Source organism: Rhineura floridana, chromosome 1, assembly GCF_030035675.1.
Source record: "Rhineura floridana isolate rRhiFlo1 chromosome 1, rRhiFlo1.hap2, whole genome shotgun sequence".
Taxonomy (NCBI): Eukaryota; Metazoa; Chordata; class Lepidosauria; order Squamata; family Rhineuridae; genus Rhineura; species Rhineura floridana.
Window position 1 is genome coordinate 143,173,861 of NC_084480.1, and position 21,287 is coordinate 143,195,147.

General features: G+C 41.9%; 1 pseudogene; it reads right to left on the reverse strand.

The window, feature by feature from the left end:
- Positions 1 to 516: 516 nt before the first annotated feature.
- On the reverse strand, positions 517 to 676 carry LOC133375960 (U2 spliceosomal RNA; annotated as a pseudogene).
- Positions 677 to 21,287: the final 20,611 nt, after the last annotated feature.

The following is a 21,287-nucleotide window of genomic DNA, read 5'->3' on the forward strand; positions in this document are numbered from 1 at the left end:
TCATTGCCTGTAAATGTTATGACCATTCTGATCTTCAGGGCCTTTGCATCTTATTAGATTTATCTTTGCATATATTAAGGCCTAACTGCGGTGAAATTTATAGTAATGGTGAATTTTACAAGTTGTACGGAACAGGAAATATGTAAGTTACAATTTATACACTTCTTGCTAACGCTGCAGTATTTGCAGGCTGATGTATATAATGCTTTTGAAGCAGTGTTCAAAATCATATTTAAATCCAGGAATAAACCTGTTTAAACCCTGAGTTTTGAGGTTAAGTCCCTAGGGCACAATCCTTCTCCGTGGGAGGACACAGCACCCTCATATGGAGGCGTTCGTATAGCCTCTGTTTCTTCCTTTCCCTCATTCAGTGTGGATGGGATAGAAATCTTCCAAATAAATGAATGAAATATTTGCACTGGCATGCAGACAGGCAGCATGCCACATATATGCCTTCTCCCAGAAGGAGCCCAGGTAGGCAAACAAAACAGTAAAAACACTCTAAAACATCTTAAAAACAGGTTTTCAAAGATATGAAAAAAATCTTTAAAAACACCTTTAAAAAAAAGAGTTCCAAAAATCCATTCAATATATAGTCCTCGAATAGAGGACTTACCAGATATTAAGCTGGCAAGAACAGATTCATCATAGTAACAAATGTTTGTGCTGATGTTAGCCAAAGGCTAAGAAAGTCACTCAAGCTATGATACTGGAGTAACTTGACTAAGTAGATCAAAGATGGGGAAACTGTGGCCCTCCAGATGTTGTGTGATTCCACCTCCCATCAGCCCCAACCAGTTTGGTCACTGAACAGGAATGGTGAGAACTGTAGTCCGACAGCATCTGGGGGGGCACATGCCCCCTATCCTTGGAGTAGTGGGAGAGGGATAGATAGGGATAGCTGGCAAGGGCTTAGCGCAGTAGTGTCCAGAGCCTCATTAGGCCTACCAGGCCATTTCAGGCTAACTACGCCTGCCTTTCCCAGGCCTGGTTTCATATGTGATGTCAAGTGCAGGAAAGTGCATGTGCACTCCCGATTCTTCCTTTGCAGGCCAAAGTTGGGATTTTATGAATTTGGCACTTTTTTCTATTACCCTGCAATGGTGACAGAATCTTCCTTGGCATACCACCAGCTTGAATTTGCATCTGCAAATGAAGATTGCAGACAAAGGGTCCCTAACTTTTCTTAATTCAGTCATTTAATGGTATTAAAAAAACAATTGGAAGATGAATTCTGTAAAACAGATTCTGTGGTCCTGCCAATCATAAGCCGTGGAATTAATATGGCACATCCAAAAAATTCCATCCAAATGAGAAATAAAGAACCAACTTTGTTTTCCTAACTTCTTTCATAGTCACATGCCCTTTAATATTCTTTTATATTTACATGCTCTAAAGAAGGTAAACTGATGAACAAGAGTTTTGTTTGCCCCAAATGGGAAAATAATAGAACTGGAATCACTAAAAATGTTCAAAACTATATTGGCACCATTGTGGAACTCACAAAATTTGACTATGGTCACTTGCATCAAAATGCTGAAATTCCAATTTATCAAATTCAGCTACATTACACACACTCCAGTGCTATCAAATGAGATAGGAGGAGTGGGGGGACAAGATACATAGCCCAGTGAAAACAACTTAAATTTTTTAAACAAGGAAAAAGCAAAGCATTCTGCTCCCAGCCAGATGTTGCAAAAGGGGCAGAAACAGAGCATGAAGACACCATTCCCCATTGTTAGTCCCCAGATTTTGCATTCAGAGGTATACTGCTTCTGAACACAGAGGTTCTGTTTAGTTATCATTGCAGGGTGTACGTGAAGGGCAGAGATGAGGAGAAATCAACTCCGGATCAGACAGGCGCTGCCTGCAGGACCTTGGACAGCTCAAAAAGACACAATGAGCATTCACCTTCAATGGCTAGAGCCAACAGGAGTCATTGTATGCTCTTTTTTGGGCCCTGGGCACATTAAAAAATATAAGAAACTACTGTGGACATCACAAAATACTCATTTCACAGAAGAAAAACTGGCAATGTTTCGCACCCTTCCCCCTCCAGATGCTGCAAAAGGTACAGAAACTGAGCATGAAGGCCTTTCCCCATTTTTAGTCCCGAGTTGTTGCATTCAGATGTATACTGCCTCTGAACACGCAGGTTCTGATTAGTTGCAAATGCAGACAAAGCAGGAAATACCCCCCAAAAGCAATGCTCCTCCCAGTAAAAAATTTAAAAGGACAGGAGACCTTGATGTATAGGAAGAGGTTACGAGGGGTTGGGGACTCCCTGGCAAAGGTGCTGATGTTGAGCCAAGCCCTCCCTCCCTTCAATGAGGAGTAAATTCTTTAAGGGCTCATGATGCAGCTTGGAGCCAAGCACTCTTTCTTACTTTATGATTTCTTGGTGGGTTCCCTGGCATCTTCAGCAACAGAGACTGCACTGACATCAAGTCCTGGACAGGTAGCTTTTCAGATATTTGAAGGTTCTACTGAAGATCCATCATTGCCTCCAGCATGTGTCCTACCATGTTCTCTGTTCAGACCAGTGCTTTTGCAGCTCTCCAGGTTGTATTTTAGAAAAGCTGGAACTAGTCCATAGAGGGAGAAATGACATGGCTGCAATTAGAGATGGAGGACAAATTCCATACAGTCCTCATTTCAAGGCAAATCTACCTAATCTACACTCTCCAAAGCAATATACAAACTGAAACACAGTCATCCTTCAAAACTTGCACTTCTCTGAATTTTGCAGTGAAATTGTTCAGCCAAGGAAGGTGCACAAAAACTCATACGCTAAAGGTAGCGTTTGTATAAAAATGTGTATATTAGTGAAAACAACATATAAAATTCATTATATTAGAGAAGATATGCTATGCAAAAGTGTACATATTAGGCAAAATTGCATAAAATGTGCATATTGAGATACATTTGCACATATATGCTGATGAATTTTTTTTTTTTTTACAAACTGATGTGGAAATGTGGAGAGCTGAACTTAAGATTGAAAAAAATAGGAATTGAGAGAAACAGAAAGTTACAGATTCATCCATCCCTGGCTGCAACAGAAGTGTGTATTACTTTCATCAGCCAATTGGATGCTCATGATGATGGGTATAGGATCATAGCAAACTGCCTTATTCTGAGTCAGACCAGTGGTCCATCTAGCTCAATATTGTTGACACTGACTGGCAGCAGCTGTCCATGGTTTCAAGCAGGAGTTTCTCCCAGCCCTACCTGGAGATGCTGGGAATTAAACCTGGGACTTTCTGCCTGCAAAGCAGATGCTCTACTACTGAGCTGTGGCCCTTCCCATAATCATTCATCTCACCAGTGGAGACTGGTCAATTAGGCCAAATGGGGCACTGCCCTACCAACTTCAGTTTCCCCTCAGCCAGCCCACACCTGCCTGCTGTCTTATTTATAACCAATCAGCGGGAGGATCAGCCTGTCTTTGGCTCTAGCTCCACCTACTGCTGGTCTCTCTGCTTTCCATCCTACCAGTCCTAGTGGGCACCAGCTATCACTGCATCTCATGTATTCCCTGGAAATATTTCTTATAAATTTAAATGTGCAATGGCGATATCCTCTCCCGTAGCACCCGTATTGTTAAAGGTACCATTTGTTTTTCCAAACTGTAACCTGGATGCAATATGCGTCTACGTACTGGAAGAAGTGAAGCAGTTTCCGCATGCAGTTCACTGCTCTTCCAGTCACGAAAACCTCGCTAAAGACATTTTCAAACCGTCACAGAATAAGTGTGTGTTATCCTGCGGCTGGTAAAAGAACTGGGAGATGTGCTGCTAGGAATTCCTTGTTGCTCTGCAGACAACATTGCTTTATGTTTCAAGATGTGAAGTGGGAAGAGATTTCATGGTGGGGGAAGAAGATTCACAAGAAGGATTAAAGACCCCTGCTGGATATATTCAAGACTAAATGAAAACAGTTCAACAGCATTTGTTGTGGCTACTTTTTAATTTTTCTTAATTGTCAACATAAGTTAGTTGCCCTCTTTGAAGGAAAGGCATTTGTGCCTTTGGCATGCATACACATAGCACAGCCTTCCCCAGTCTAGGATTCAAACTCCTATAATCCCTGACAATTGGCCATATTAGCTGGGGCTGATGTGAGTTGCGGTCCAAAACATAGGAAGGATCACAGGTTGGGAAAGGCTGAGACAGTATATGTCCATCTCCTTATAAACAGCAATAGCCACGAGCTAGCCAGAAATATAAGTGGTCCTGAGGATAATCATAATTAGATAGGATCTAAATTGTGGGCAAAGGAGTGGTCTTCTACCTTCCCTAAAGGGCACCCCTTTTGTTCTGGATTTGGCTGAAAGTGGTTTGCCTAATGCCCTACGAACATTTCTACTAGAGAGAGAAAAAAGAGTGCAACCATCCCGGCCCAGACCACTGTGACTACGATCAAGCAATTTGGTTGTTAGCTGTGAGCTGACAACACTGCAAACCAAACTGCGTGAGAACCTACCAATTGACACTAATGACAGAGATATTCCTATAGAATTAATAATTTTTGCACATAGGAATGAGCACACAAAAAGCACAGGCAATGCATTGCAAAATAGTCTTTGGTTTATTTTCACCTCTTGCCATTTAACTTTAATTAGGCCCAAGTAAACAGTTTATATTGACTAATTTGTTGCATGCATGGTGCCTCACAATGTAAGCATGCATTACTTCCAATGCTCAGAAAAGCATTTGCCATGTGAAGTTATTCTGGGAAGTGATCATGTAAATCTTTTGCGTCATGAACCATTCTCTATGCCTGATCGCCGTCCAAGTTGGGCGGGTCACACAGACAGCAGGTTGCAGTGCATTTCCTCACGGCAAGCTTCTCGCACAAGATGCAAGCCAAGCACACCAGAGGACAGATAATGTGATTCTCAAAGGAGGAGGTGAGACAATGTACAAAACTTCAAAAAGACCCTTGTATGTAATGAGTATTTGGCAAACACGATAGCCTTCTCAGAATCAGTTGTGCACTTATAAATGTTTCCACATGAGAAGAATTCCCTTGCTAAATCACACCAAGGTTCATCTAGGCCAGTGCTCTGCCAGCCAGACACCTCTGAAAGCTTGGGGCACAGAGCTGACAACCACCCTCAGCTGCTTGTCTTCAGCAGGGTCCAGGAGCAAAACATGGCCCTCCAGCCTCTCTAACTGGCCCTTGAGAGTCACCCCAGACCACACCTCCCATTGGCCCTGCTTCACACCCTCCTTGAGAGTTTTTCCCCTGGGTGGAGCATGTTCTTGAACTCTGATAATGTCTCTTGCTTGCCTCGATGGAGGCTAGAGAGCAGTGTGCGAGTGCGTAGAAACTAGCCTACTGTACACAGGTAAACTGCACATTTCCCTCCACCCACTTTTTCGCTGGCCCCTCCCACCACTGGCATGAAGGGTGCCCAGGAGGAAATGAGGCCCTCGGGCTGAAAAAGGTCCCCAACCCCTGGCCTTCAGCATCTCGTAATAGGAACAAAAGAAACTGTCTTAAACCGTGTCAAAGCATTAGGCCATGTGACTCAGTATTGTCTTCACTGACTCTCAGCAGAGCTCTGGAATTTCAGGTAAGGGACATTCCCTACTTTAGCGCGAGATGCCAGGGGTTGAACTTGAGACCTTCTGCGTGCAAAGCAATGCTCTAGCACTGAGCTACAGCCCTTCCCACTGCATGGCAAATACAAGAGATGGAGCGCCGTCAGAGACAAAACAGAGAGAGAGGGCCCAAACAGGTGTAACTTTAAAGCGTCTTAATTTCTGTCCCATGAATAACAGCTGTAGGGCTAGGAGGAGGTGGCTGATCAGGGTCTGAGCATGCAGGGAGGTAAATTAACCTTTCCTCCCCCATATGGTCCTGATGGAAATCCTCTCTCCGTAAAGCTGATATAAACTCCAGGTGGGAAACTTCCATTGGCACCAGCAGAAGCTTCCCTTCTAGAATTCACACCAGACGTTTATTCCACTTTAAACAGTCATAGCTTCCCCCCAAAGAATCGTGGGAAGTGTAGTTTGTGAAGGGTGCTGAGAGTTGTTAGGAGACACCTGTTCTCCTCACAGAGCTGCAATTGTCAGAGTATTTAATACTCAATCTCTCTTCCCAGAGAACTCTGGGAATTGTAGCTCTGGGAGGGGAATGGGAATCTTCTAACAGCTTTCAGCACCCTTCACAAATGACACTTCCCAGGATTCTTTGGGGGAACCCTTGACTGTTTAAAGTGGAATAAATGTGGAATAAATGTCTGATGTGAATGTGGCCTTAATGACAGCAGCGTTGGTAATGATTCCATTGGGACTACAATAGAGAGGGAGAAGGTTGATTTAAAAAAAAACCTCTCCGCATTTATTGCAGCCCTAATTGTGACTGCCTCCTATGGCTGTTATTTCTGGGGCAGGGAAATGGATGTGCTAAACACATCCATACATTTAATGTTATGGTTAGTATGGTCCATACTCTCCCACTGGGGGGCAGGTAGTTCAAGATTTGCTCCTCACGCTTCAGCTTACCACCCTACAAGTCAGCCTTTGAATCTGAGATGTTCTGGAGCCCTTGGGCCTCCAGGCCAACTCAGGGTTTCTAAATGCTTGAATGCAGAAGAACTGACAGATAAATGGGCCTCCCTAACAGGTGGTTAGTTATCCCAAATTGACTATAGCGTAAAAGGGTGTAATTTCCTGTGTAGGTGTATTTCTTGCCACCCTTTCCATGCATGCATAACCTTCATTCTCCTCTTTTCCGTTTTCCGTTTTGCCTCATCATTGACTATTTTTCCCTTTCTGAAATTGATATCTTGTGTCCAAGGTACCCTTCTTCACCTGCCCTCGAGGTTATGCTGATTGGCCCATTCGAGCTACCTGTAATGTTTTACAGAGTCATTTGTCAAGGTACCTTTCTTAAAACTCCCGGGCTCCTGCTGGGAGGAAGGGCGGGATATAAATCAAATAAATAAATAAATAAATAAAAACCTGGTCTTTGTGGTTATCACTTTTTCTCTATCAGGGCTCCTGCACCTTTAACAGCTGCATAACACAGAGAAATTCAGCAGGGGAAGCTGTCCAACACTGCATCTCATGCTGGCAAAAATGTTTCGTGTTAAATGTTTCTTATGCAGCCATTAAATCTTTCCAACTATACAAGATCTGCTTCTATAAGACTGATCAGGGTTTCTTATTACTCTATTGACCAGGGAAAGGAAACCACATGCATTTTCTAAGAGCATCTAGCAATCAAAGAATAAATAGAGCTATAAATTAGAATTTTACTTAAGTCTGCAGTCCTAGGCACACTTAGGAAGAACTTGGCCACCTGGCATTAGCCATTTCATCAGGCTGCAGCAGAAGCAGGAAGAGTCTTGATGCAGTTTCACTTCACTAGAGGCGCTAAGAGACCAGCAACGGTTGGCTCTGTCTGTCCTTGAATTGTTTCCACCCCAGCTAGTTGTTAGAAGAACTTGTAACTAAGACCCAGTCTCTGAGTCTGCATGTTTCTTTCTCCCTCCTAATAAAATCTTCCTTTTGTGTCATTTTTTCTTATTGCAAGCCTGATCTGTAAGTTGCTCTGAGAGCCCGCTCCCCCCTTTTTTGTCTGAAGAGTGTGTGTGTGGGGGGGAAGGTTTTAAATAAAGAAATAAAAAGTTGGGTTGAACACAGTAAGTAAACATACCTGTGATTGCACTGTAAGGGTATAACCATAAACATGACAGTCTTATTTAAACCATTGTTATGTACTTCTGAGCAAATGTGTTTCAGATCTGAGCATTAATATGAAATACAGATTTTTCTTTTTGTGGGAAGTTTCACAGGTGATGGTAGGGTGGGCACGAAATTAGGTTCAGTTCACATTTAAAATAGAATTTATCAAATTTGCACTTTCCAAAAAAATAAGAGAACCGAAATACAGCTGTCCTTCAAAATTCACACTTATCTGAATTTTGTGATGCGGTTCTCCAACCAAGCAATGTTTGCAAAAATGCATATATTGGTGAAAATGTACAAAATGCATTCTATTAGGAAAAAGCTTACAAAAATGTGTACATTAGTCAAAACTGCATGCAAAAATGTATATATTAGGAGAAATTCGCACTGAAAAGCTGAAGGATTTTCATGAGGATTTTTTTCTGCTGCAGAAATGTGGAGAACTCAATTGAAGATTAGAAAAATGAGGATCTGAGAGGACTGGACCCAATACACCATTCCATCCCTACATGTGAGACAAAGCTTGTCACCTCAAAATCTACTTTTTGCTTTCACTGTTCACCCTCCAGATATATATATATTTTCCTAAATGGTGTGCCACAGTTTCTAAACCATTCTTATGGACAGAGAATACAAAGCAATCGATTCCTATAATTTGTGGACATCCATTCTGCTAGAAACTGCCTCTTTGGTTTTTGTTTTTGTTTTGTTAAGTTTGTCTTGGTGAAAACTGCTTTCCCATCTTCAGATGAACTACAGACCCCTTAAAATCCTATAGATGATAGCAAAGATCATCCTATGCCAGACTGGTCTTCTCTGGTAACCTTTTGTTGCTTCATTCTTAAACAAATCTTATCTTGCTCTACACTGCCATCTACTGGGAGAAGTAAGTAACACCAATGTTACAGGGCTTGCAATAATAATAAGCAACCATACAGCAACCACTTGCAATCCAATCTTATTTTAAGGGTCTTTTCAATGGTATAAGGGAAGTGGGCTACATCACCAATTCCATAAACTGATAACTGTCCCATGGTCATGGCTAAACTTTCAGAAAACAGTACAGATTGCAGCCAAAGATAAGCACTTTTAAAGTCGCATTGATTTCAATCAGTGTCAACCATGTACTCAGTCTTTCTCTCTCTCACACACACAGAAATCAATGGGACTTAAAACTGCCAAGCTTTGCCAATTTGTGCCCTATATTTCTGTGAAGGATTCTTGTGCATGCATGCAGTTATACATGAAAACATGGGAAATAATAGTAAATGAACATTAGATGTGAAAAGAAGAAAGGCGGGGGGAAATTGCGAATGGAAAAGATTGAAGCTGATGTCCAGTGGTGAGTGCCGACAGAATTGGAGCCAAAATGGGAGCACTGAGAAACAAGAAAGGGGTAGGGGAGACCATGAAGATTGTAAAGAAGTAAAAAAAATCTTTAAAAACTTAAGGGAGGCAAAACCCTTTTAGAAACTGCTTAATGAGGATTAAGCATCCTCGGTTGCCACCAGATGAGCATTAGATTGGGGCAATGGAAAGAGGAGAAGTAAAATTAGGGTTGCCAGGTCAGAGGCATCCCAAATCCTGAGATTTCAGGGGCAGGCCCTAGTGATGTCATGATGCAGCCCTAGTGATGTCATAGTGGGAGGGCCCCAGTGATGTCATTCAGCATGATACATTAAGCATCAACCACAGTTGTTTAGAGCATACCACTCAAATAAAAAAAATTCTCTGATTGGAAATTAAGATAGAAATTTAGCTAAATGAGGGTGTTTCTAGGTCCACTTGAAGTGACGGGATCACTCTTTCTCACCTGCTTGGAGAGCTTGGGTAAGAAACATTTAGTCAAGCCTATTTGCTTCTGACAAGAGGATTTTACTGCCCTCAGGCCATGCCAGTCACCAGAAAGCCACTGTAGGAAGAAGGGAGCCTAATGTTGTGGAGATTTTAGATGGGAACACTCAGGAATAAAGTTAGATGCCCCTGAAGGCTGCAATTCTTAACACACTTACTAAGGGACTAAGCCTCATAGAACTCAACAGGACTTACTTCTGAATAGATATTGTTAGGATTGTGCTGTTTTTAAGGCTTGACTAGGGATCCTCTGCAACATTGACAACCCCCTGCCTGGAATGCCCTGCCTGCCTTTTAACATGGCTGCTCCAAACTTGATTACAGACTTGACCCTTCACTGCAGAGAGAGGTTTGAGAAATGAGTAAGAGTTAAGAAGATTCTCTACTCTTTCCTGCCTACTCTGTGGGCTAAACTCATTTTTAAATCCAATTCCAGTGAATAATAATTGATAGAGAGAAAACACACATGGTTTGGTCTACCTTCATAGGCAATAGATTGGGAACAACAGCAATTGAAGCCACACTTCCCAGGATGTGAATTCTTTTTTACCACTATTGGGCAAGAAACAAACCATTATGCAAGCAACAAGGTGCATCATCAGTGAGTTTAAGGGGGTTGAGATGACCATATGGAATCACTGTTGTTGCTTCTTTGGATGTAAGGGACTAAGGTCAGAGGTAAATGAAATGCAAATAAAAAAAGAAAAAGAAAAGACAGCAATGATTTCTTAAATGCAATACCATACCAACCACAACAAGATTCCTATGAGTAAGAGAAAAAACTCAGCATCCCACAATCAGTCAGGATTCCTAACCAAAACTAAAAAAATCCTGGCAGCCAGTTAGCCAAGGTCACAGAAATTTCCATGCAGCACAACCTGACCCAGGGGCTGCATTTAGTGCAGAATGCTGCGGCACGATTGCTGACATGAGTGAGAATCAGCACATAACATCTCTGCTCTGAAATCTGCACAGGTTGCCAATTTGCTAACAGGCCAAGTTCAAGGTGTGCTTTCCATGTTACCGGTGCCACATAGTACTTGCTCTACTCTTGTAAGAAACTGATCCTTTAGTGTGGCAGTACCTACACTTTGGAACTCCCTACCTATTGACATTGGGCAGGTGCTTTCATTGTACTCTTTTCAGCACCTACTAAAAACATTTTTGTTTAGGCAAGCCTACCCAGCCATGTAGAAGATATTTATACAGCCACAAGAGTGGCTGTATACTGTAGCCAGCATGGATTTTTTGCATTCCACAATGTTAAATTAAAAATACCCCCATGTCATTCTGATGCTTCCCATAAGCTCATTTAAAAACAAAACTTTACAAAACTTATAGTCCTGAACTCAGAAATGCTGTCTAAATTTTAATGGTGATATGCAAAACAGTCAGAGAGAATCTAGAGTTCAAAGTGTAAAAAGAGAGAGAAAAAACCCAGACCCCTTTTGGACTTTTTTCTGTCAGAGTTCTCATAATTTGTTGAAATTAATTAAAAATCAGCTGTGTTCACAGAGTACCTGTAATTCTATTACTGACCTTGCCCCATACTCTGACTTTCATCTGCTGCAGTTTAAAAGTAAAAAAAAAAAAAGCCTGGCTGATTTCTAATTAATTTAAGAAATTTAGCATTGAATTCAATGATAACGTTGGGCACTCTCAGTAAGAACCAACTGTCAGTGTTCTAAAAGCCTCACAGGTGCTGAGCTTGTCTAATCAGGGGGCCACACTCACACCAGACTTTGATTTCACGTGAGATAGTCATGGCTTCCCTCAGAGAATCCTGGGAAGTGTAGTTTGTGAAGGGTGCTGAGAGGAGACTCCTATTGCACTGACAGAGCTCTCCTAGCACCTCTCAGCACCCTTCACTAACTACACTTCCCAGGATTCTATGAGAGAAGCCATGACTGCCTAAAGTGAATGTAGCCAGAGACAGTTTTGGTTTAAATTTGGGTGGGAGACTACATGTGCCTGCTATAGAATAAAAAGGTGGGGGAAATGCTGAAAAGCAATGATACTGTTCGCAATGTTTTCCTTTTGGAAAGAAAAGGGGCTTCCCATCTGTCCGGTGTCCACACATCCAATCTCCTCCCCTCCCCTCCCCTTCCCCCTCCCCTCCCTGCCCCTCCTCCATGTCAGTTTTACCTATTCTAAACATAATTGCACAGAAATAAATCCCATTGAACTCAAAAAGTATGCAGATGATCAAACCCATTCTCCCTTCTCCTCCCTCCTATCCCCTCCCTCTTGCCCCTTCCCTTCCCCTTGGTTCACCCCTCACTCCCCCCCCGCCTCCCCTTCCATGATTTACTATAGGAAATAATTTACTATAGGAAACCACTAAAATTGCACAGTAAAACAAACATATTTAAACTATCATATTGAACTATATCTACTGTATCTTAATAGTGTTGCTTCTTCCCTGCTAAAAAAAAAAGAACAGCACAGCACATGTCTTCTTTCTATTATTTGGGCTGATTGCAGGTGTTGCCACCACTCACCATATGCTCAGAGGCACGTTACCAAATTCTTCCAAGCTACACAGCAAGTGGATTGGACTGTGAAAGACCAACCCAAATTGTGTTTGCATTTTGACAAATTTGTAGGGCAGTCCAATATCTCAGAGAGGAAGTCAGGTCTCCTGCTCTCCTGGTGCATTCACTATAGCTGCCCAATTTCCCTGCTTTTTAAAGTTGGATAGAAATATCTGTGAGCTATAGGTATGTTCTTGAACCGCAAGGTTTTTTGCCTATTAGTGAATATATATTTTCTATCTGTTTGTGACTCATTGTTGGTTGTTTTTAAATGCCTGTCTTTAACTGTGTTTGCAAATAATTTTATTCTGTTAATTACTTCTATAAACTGTTTTGAGGTGATTTTACAATTGAGCAATATATGAATATAAATAAAATAAATTTTGGAGTCACTGTGGCCTTGAGTCTCTTCTTTTGTACCGAGTCAGGCCATTTGGTACCATGTGGCTCAGTACTGATGACATGGACTAGCATTGGCTCTCCAGGATTTTAGGCAATGGTCCCTTCCAAAGATTGAATTTTGGACCTTTGCATGCGAAGCATGTGCCCTACCACTCAGCTACAGCCCTGTTTAAAAATATAACTTTTAAAACTGTTCTTTTCAATTCACTAATGAATGCACAGCATACTAGGGCAGATGCACACCATGCATTTAAAGCACATTCAACATACATATGAAGCACATGAATCCCACCACAGAATCCTGGGAACTATAGTTTGTTAAGGGTGAGGGGAACTAAAACTGTGACGGGGAAACTACCCTTCCCAGGATTCTTATAGGAAGTCATGTGCTTTAAATGTGAGTTGGATATGCTTTAAATGTATTATGTAGATCTGCATAACTTCATAAACGTTGCCTATGTATAAATCATTTTAATTAAATTTTAAAATGGAAATAAGCTACAAAGTGCACTGGGTGCACCGTCTGCCAACCTAATCTGCTCCTCAGAGTGAAAACAACAGAGGGGGACCATGACCACCCAAAGGACGGACACACTTAAAATGTAGACAAAATGAATATTTGTAAATAATAATTTACGACCATAGTGTGAAATCAGATACATATCAATACATAGTATGAAGATGTTTTTATATAAGCATGAATGTCAAAGATGTTTCTTATTTACACAACCTGTAAAGATATTTATAGTGCAATCCTATGCATGTTTACTCAGAAGCAAGTTCCAATGTATTCAATAGGGCTTACTCAGACAGGGAAGCATACACAGGACTGCAATTCAATGATAAGAAACTTCACTCACCCAATCTAAAATTCAGAATCATGCCACAATAAGCTGTTTTGCAACTGTTTTATATTTGTTTTATGGTTATTGGATTTTAAAGGTATTTATCTTTTGTTGTGAGCTGCCTTGGTTTCCAACCCTACCTCAGAGGGTGTTGGAAAGATTCCATATACACACACACTGGAGATGTAAAAATACATACACTTCATATAATAGTTGATTGTCAAAACCAGTTGGCCATTGCAGAACATTTTTTTAAACAAACAAGTATTAGTTTCCTGCCAATAAAAGCACTGACACCTAAGTAAGCCCTGCTTAACTGCTTAAAAAAAAGGATTGGAGGGGTAGAAAAAGATTTACAACACAATCCTTTTCTATGTTCACTCAAAAGTCCCATTGATTTTCAGCACAATCCTAACCATGTCTACTCAAAAGTAAGTCCTACTGAATGCAATGGGTTAGCTGCCAGGTATGTGGAGTTAGCATTGCAGCTTTACTCTCAGGAAAAAAATCATATTGGGAAGGTTTTCAAAAGAGGTTATGAATAGGACAAATTAACTACCCTCTTCAATAGTCCAGTAATATTTAGCCTTGTTTTACTCCTTAATTAGAAAAGTAGAACACTGCAGGATGTACACTGTTTAAAACTTCTGTTCAAAAATTATTTGAAAGATAAAAAGTGTACCATTTTTGCAAGTAATTAAAAAAGCCCTGCATGTACACTTTTATGCCTGCCAAGATCCTGCTGTGATATCTGTTTTAGTGCAATCCCACGCATGTTTGCTCAGAAGCAAGTCCCATACATGTACAGAGAAAGTACTCTTTATGCTGCTGAAAGCCATATATTTACTGAATTCCTGATGTGAGAAAAGCAGGAAAAGGAAATTTTTCACAGAACCTGAAATGTCGTTTAGCTATTGTCAATCACAACCCTGTCTTCACTCATTGGCTAAAAACCTGAAAGGGCAGGGATTAGAACAGACGGTACTAAAAGAAGTTGTAGTGGCGGCTGACATTTTGGTTTATATCTTTTGAACCAGACCACCTAGAAACTTATTTTTTGTTAATGAAAGCAAAGAGTCTGGAGATTAAGGTGTCACCCAGAGACCAGGAGAGGACCCCCAAACACCAGAGTCCTCAGGTGAAAACTGGACACCTGGCAACCCTAAGTAAAATGCCCTGCTTAAGCTCCTCACAGCTTACAGTGTCCTGAAGGAGGGCACAGCTGGCTGGCTGGCACCCTCAGAAGAATCACTTTCTGCCAGAAAGTGAAAATATATACTCCAACATTTTGATGCTGGTCTCACTTGTATATGCTGAATGGAGACCAATCACATGGGGGGGAAAATAATATTTCAATTTAGATATGGTGAGTATAAATTGCACAGCACTAGACGAAACACCACTCCCGTACACAAAAACCAAACAAATTTGAGAATGTCACCAGAAGGTGATTGTATACTGTAACCTACTTTTTAAGCTCTCCCCATTGTAATCTATTGCATATTGTAATGAATGTGACAAACTTTGTCAGATGTTCACAGATTTCCCATGATGCACCTCAACCACTCTCTCTATTGATTTTTATAATAAACTTATGAAAGAAAAAACGGGGGGAGAGTGAAATGTTGGGGGGGAACAATCAGTTCACATTGAGAATACAATAATGATGAATGCATCTATCTTAATTTAAATATTTAAATCAATATAAGCCATCCAAAAGCCATCCACACAAAATTGACATTTATAAGAAATATATTCAAATGTAGCAAGGGCAGTAAGGTCTTCAGACCATTGCGTAACAGACGCTGGGTAGTTATCCTTTTAGGCTTGAAGTATAAATCTCTTAGTGACCACAAGGGCTTGCAAAATCCACATCTGTTGTACTGCCATTAATCCCCATACTACGAAAATATAATTTACATGAACATCTGCAAATATTAAGGATTTCACCAATACAAAATTGATATGAACAACAACTTCAGATCGAAAAGAATATATCACTGGACAAGTCCACATTATATGCCTCAAGAAGGGATTTCCAGCATTGTACCTCCAGCATTTATCTGTATTAGACACTGTGGAGCCCAGTATATCCAGAACATTAATATTTGCTTTATCAATCTCAGTTTTAAGTCTGAGAAAATGTTCAGTACAGATTCTAAAGCAATTTTCCATTGTTTAGGTTGTACAGCACATTCTAATTCCCCTTTCCACTCCTCTTTAAGCTCCTGAACTTCTACTTTACAGAAAATCCTGTAAGCATTGATAAATGACAGTTATGGGTTTAGCTTTCTGTGAAGATCCAATAATTTCCTCTAACAAATTTGGAGATGCCAAATCAACAGACAGTCCATAAATAGACACCAACAGATGCTGTAATTGAAGATATTGCCAACCTCTCTCTAAGAGCCATTTCCCAGGATCCTGAGCCCAGTTCAGAGATTCATTTTAATATATGCCTTGCATGCAGATGGTCCCAGGTTCAATCCCTGGCTTACTGCAGATAGGGCTGGGAATGTTCCCTGCCTGAAATCCTGGGGAGCTGGTGCTAGTCAGTATAGTCAATACTGAGTTAGATAGATAAAATATAAGGCAGCTTCCCGGGTTCTAAGTCTTTCCCTGACAGCTTGGAGTCCTACAGACTTCTATCCGCCAGCATTCTAAACAGTTGGCTTGGTAAGAGAAGAAATTACTGGCAAATTTCTTGTCAACCATGTGCTCTCTTGAAGACAAAAAAAAAAGAGGATGAAAAACTCATCCTGCCTCAGTTGCTGTTATCTTTGTAAGCAAGGTGTTTGTTGCAGCAGCAACCAAACAAATGATGATGACTTGATGGGGGTAGAGTCAGGTGGCAGTGCTTCTTTCTTTTTCCTCTCCATGGGAATATGAGGCAGGTGACAGGAGGTTTACCTGCAGACTGTTAGCATTTTGTGGGAGGGATTTGATTGCATACTGAAATTTGTGCCATTAAAGTGGATGAAAGCACTCCAGCACAACAAATTGGGGTTCGGAAAGTGGTGGGGAAATGTACTAAAAAGCACGGGATAATGACCAATTGACAGAAAGATATATAGCCTCTGTGTAAGCAAAGCAGAATGAATGTTCATTGTTGTACAATCTCACCACAAACAAATAGATGTTAAATTAAGAGCTGACATTGTATAACCACAAGTGGTGGCTGGTGGCTCCATGTCAGTGGGTCAGTGGAATCTGCTCCATTTTAGTCTGAACTTTCTAGAAGCTGATTTCAGCACCTTGGACAACTCCTGGAAAGTGCAGACCAAAACCTGGAGTGGATTCCACTGCCCCACTGACATGGAGCCATCAGCCACCACTGGCTTTTTGTTTTGTGCAAGCATGAATGCTTAATATGAATGCTTAATAAACAGGTCATCTGGAGCAGTCCTATCACCTTTCTTGCCCTAAGTCATGGAACTAATGATTGAACTGGGCCTCTGAGTAAGCATCTAAAGTCCAGAATAGAAAGAGGGCTTTGCTAACACCCCTGTTCATACTGGGATGGAGGGAGTTTAAAAGAACTCTTTAGTCCCCTGGCTTTCAGTGGAGACCGTCAATGGGCTGAGCTAATGTCGTTGGTGCTTCCGCACTGGCTCAATTTGAAATATCACACATGCATACTTTAGTTGCCACGCAAAGAAGGAGTGTATTATTCAGTGACCTAAACATATGAATTGGCAGAGGTAAAAAAAAGACGCCTTGTTCTTCCAGTCTTCTGCTTCTCCTTTAATTTTCCAATTTTTCACAATGTGAAAGAAAATGCTTGGAAGTTTTTCGGAAGCCTGAAGATGAACTGACATCTGCAGGTATATTTTTCTGCCAGTGCGGGAGACACGTGAAATAATATTTCTCTCCAGGAATCCCCTGTAGGCCTTCTTCCACAAATGCCCTACACACCTCTAGAGTTTCATCCTAGGCTCTGCTTGGTTGAAGTATATGAAAGCTAGCAAAGAATACATCAGAGAAGAAAGCATCGCCAATAATTTCTTATTTTTTATTTTGAGGGGCAGCTACCAGCTCTACCTAAGCCTGTTACTGCACTGCAGGATATCCCAGGTTGCAAGTAGGGTTCCTTGTTGATCACCATCCTCCAAAAAAATAAAATAAAAACACCCTGGGGTTCCCCCCATATACACTTTTAAATGTTGCATGTACAGATTTTTTTAAAAAAATAGGCAAAACCTACCACCAGATATCAGCTGCCCTGAGGAAAGGTACAAGAGAGTGAGGAGGCAGGCAAGTATGACATCAGCCTGCTCAGCTGGACTGTCCTTCCCAACTGGCCCCATCCACCAACAATTGCCTGGTGGGGTGGATTCCAGAAGAGCAAGGGAGACAAGCAAACAAGACCTCAGAGCCTGCTTCACCTCGACTATCTCCTCTTCCCCACCAAAGGACCATCTATCACCAACTGCCCTGTGGGAAAGTGTGGGGGGAAGGAGGGGGGCTTTACTTACTTACTCTATAATTGCCAAAACCCAACTTGCACTCCAGTGGGTCTCCTAACCCCATGCTGCTGCCACCAGTCAGTCTCACTTATTCCCTCTGAACCCTTAACTTACCAATACCCTGGTAGCTGTGGGGTACAGGTGTGGTACAAAGCTAGTTAGATACAGATATTATATTTAACAAAGGTATTTATATTTGTTTACTGCAATATTGTTAAGTGCACAAGCTTATCTGGTTCCTTTAAAATAGTACTGTATCTTTAAATATCTTTTGTTAACCTGTTACTGCCATTTTAAATGCCAACAGCTTATATTCCGCTAAGACAGCTTTAAGGGAGCTGTTAGTTACTCTATTAAAATCCTTTAGCCAAATTGCCCTTTTATTCTTTCCACCCCACTGAATCCTCACCAACACAATAAATGAGGACTCTGCTGGAAGCCTCTTTTTCCAGCCTTTTACTGGCCTACTGGAGCACATTGTCTTGCTGTACTGCCCTTGAAGTCTTCCCTCTGGTACTCCCACCAGTCAACAGAGGCCAGCATTCCAAGCTGCTTCTCACATCTCCCCTCAGTGCTTCAGAAAGGTTCTCTCCTCTTTTCAGCCTAAGCCAAAGGCTCCAGCTATCCCCAGCAAATCTTTGACCTCCAAGCCACTCTACCTCCCTCTCAGGTCTTCTTTCTTCTTCCGCAGTCCTCTTCCTCTGCTGGCCTCTCTTCTCCTCCTCCTTGCTGACTCCACAAACACCAAGCACCAGCAGCCCCTCCATCGACCAGCACTTGGCCATATATGCACATCTTCTGGCCCTTCTAGTTCAGACTACGCTAGTTCAGATTACACCCAAGCAGTCCACACCAGTACATATTTGAATCTGTATATGAGGAGCAACTTCAGTCTTTCCGTCCATACCAGCAGGTGTTCCCTTTTGTGTTTGACCCTGTCTTCTAATTTGTTGATTCTGTTATGTCAGTTAAGTACAAACAGCGCTTGCCCACAGATAGCTGTATGCGTACCTTTTTTAAAAAAAACAAAACCCAAGAAGTGTGCAAAAGCACACAGTCAGACAACTATTAATTTGCTTGTGCAGTTTTCTGGTTCTGTGCAAATCTGAGGGATTGAAAGAACAAAAATTCCTAATTTCAGAAGCACATGGGAAATAGTTATGAGCACAGCCGGAAAAGAAGTGAAAGCACTGAGGAAGTAGTGGTTGTGGAAAAGGGAATCACAGAAGTGACAATTGATCCACCCACCCCAAAACACCGAAACAAATTGTCTGCAGCAGGAACAGACACAGGAGACATGAACAATAAAGTCTGAAACCGTCAGCCCCTCGTCCCAGATCTTGAGCTCTGTGCTACTGAAAGGACTTATGGACTGTAGTTTCAGCCACTGTTGTCAGAGACCACCAATAATATCATTCACATATTATTTCATTTTCTGAAGCAGGCTTCTCGATGCCTGTAGCTTATTCTCCTATACATGTGCACTTGCACTTAAAACAAAATTTCCCCAACCTGTTGCCCTCCCGATGTTGTTGGACTATAACTTCCATCATTCCTGACCATTGGCCGTGCTTGCTGGGGCTGATGGGAGCTGGAGTCCAACAATATCTGAGGGCATCAGGTTGACGAAGTCTGGCGTAAAAGATATATTGCTCATTAAATGAGTAATACTTTTTCTTTCCCTATTTTATTACTACCTATTATCTATAATTTAAGCCTTCACATGCCATCTCTCATTTGATACCCGAAAGAAGGAAGACTTGCTCTACCCGCCCACTTCTCTTCTTCCCTCTCAACCACCATATGCCTTCCTTTCAATTTTCTTGGCACCTTCATTCAGTGCTTGGCTACACATTCCATTCACCATGTGAAAATAAGCCAGGCTTTGACTGCTGAGAATTCTAAATGGTCTCTCTATATGAATGGACCCACAATGCAAACTTGGAGGTGTTTCCTTTTTGAATTCATATTGAGAGACGAGATGCTGCAGGCTGACAAGTTTTCATTCTCATCTCACTCTTAACCCCAGTTAAGAAGCAGGATAAATTAGTCAAGTGAGAGAACAAGGGATTTTTAAAAAATTGGCCAGCAACATCTCTTTTCCTCTAAGTATGACTCTAGAAGGAAAACCACCTCAAAACTTTCCTCGAATGTTGACTGTCTGGAGACTGCCCTTGAGATTTTCAGCAGCCGCAGCCTCTCAGGGTTCAGTCCCGCCCAGACTTTGAACCTGAGATCTCCTCAGATGAGGAGCAAAGGGAGCAGAACCCTCCAGCAGATCTCCACACTGAGAATGATCCTAAGAAACCATCAGATCTGGCATCCCTGCCCCAGGACTGGAGGTCCCAATAACATCTACCTGGGTTCCTGGCTGGCTCTTAGGCACTCCCCATCTCCCCCAGGGCCACAAGAGCAGAGGAAGTGGTGAGCCAGCTAGGAGCTTCAGAGCCAGTGTTGAAGTGCCCAGCTAGCTGCCCATGAGGCTATCTGATGGAACAGTACATGTAAACAACACCTGTAACGGAGAGCCAGGAAGGGGTGGAGCCTCCAGCTCCTATCTATGTTTCTGTTCTGAGTAGCTTCATAGTAGAAGCATGGTTGTCATCTCAGCATGCCTGGCTTGGGGAAAATAAACATAATCTGGCTTCTTTTCACATGGTGAATGCAACCCAGTGCTGGCTCCAGGGTTTTGATTGGAAGGGGGTCCTTGGGCAAGATGCCTGCAGGGAGTTCTCTTTAGATCCCCTTCCACTTTTCTGCTCGCTAGTTGTGCTCTTCCTCTGGGCCCAGTTTACCCAACCGCTCAATAGGGGAAAGCACAAAGAAAGTGGGAAATGCTGCTGATTCATTTCCACACTCCCATCATTGCTTCCCAAGGGCAGGTGAACAGAAAGTGACAGTACTGAGGATTGAGGAGCAGTAGGGTCTCTAGGCAGCAGTGCCCCCCTGCAAGGATGTCAACCCCCTGGTGTAACCAGACTCATGGGATTGTATCCAACTAAGTCATAGAGTTAGACGTATTGAAATTAGTTGAACTGATGACTAGAAGCCATTGATTTCAATGGATCTGGTCTATGACTTAGGTACAACTCACAGCCTTTTCACCATCCCCATCTCCTCCTTTTCTGTTCCTCCTAATACTTCTGCAGTCCTTGCATTCTAAACACCTGTTCAACCTCACATGCCCCTTGTGTTGAGTTATGCAAAATAGATTGATTAAATCTCCTGTGCTAATTGTTACTTCGGCTTGCCACAGTTCTTAGCTATACCCATCTACGGGAAGGCAGGCAACAGATCAATAGTTAATCATTAAGATTTCCGCTACCTATTATTGCACCAGAGTATATCTGCTGCTATTGAATGCAAGCATTCTTATGTGCTCCAGGATATCTGAATAACACACCGAGAGTTAGAGCCATCTTCCCCCTTCCCCCACAGCCAATCCATTTATTAAGATCCCTTATAGCTTGAACACTGAAA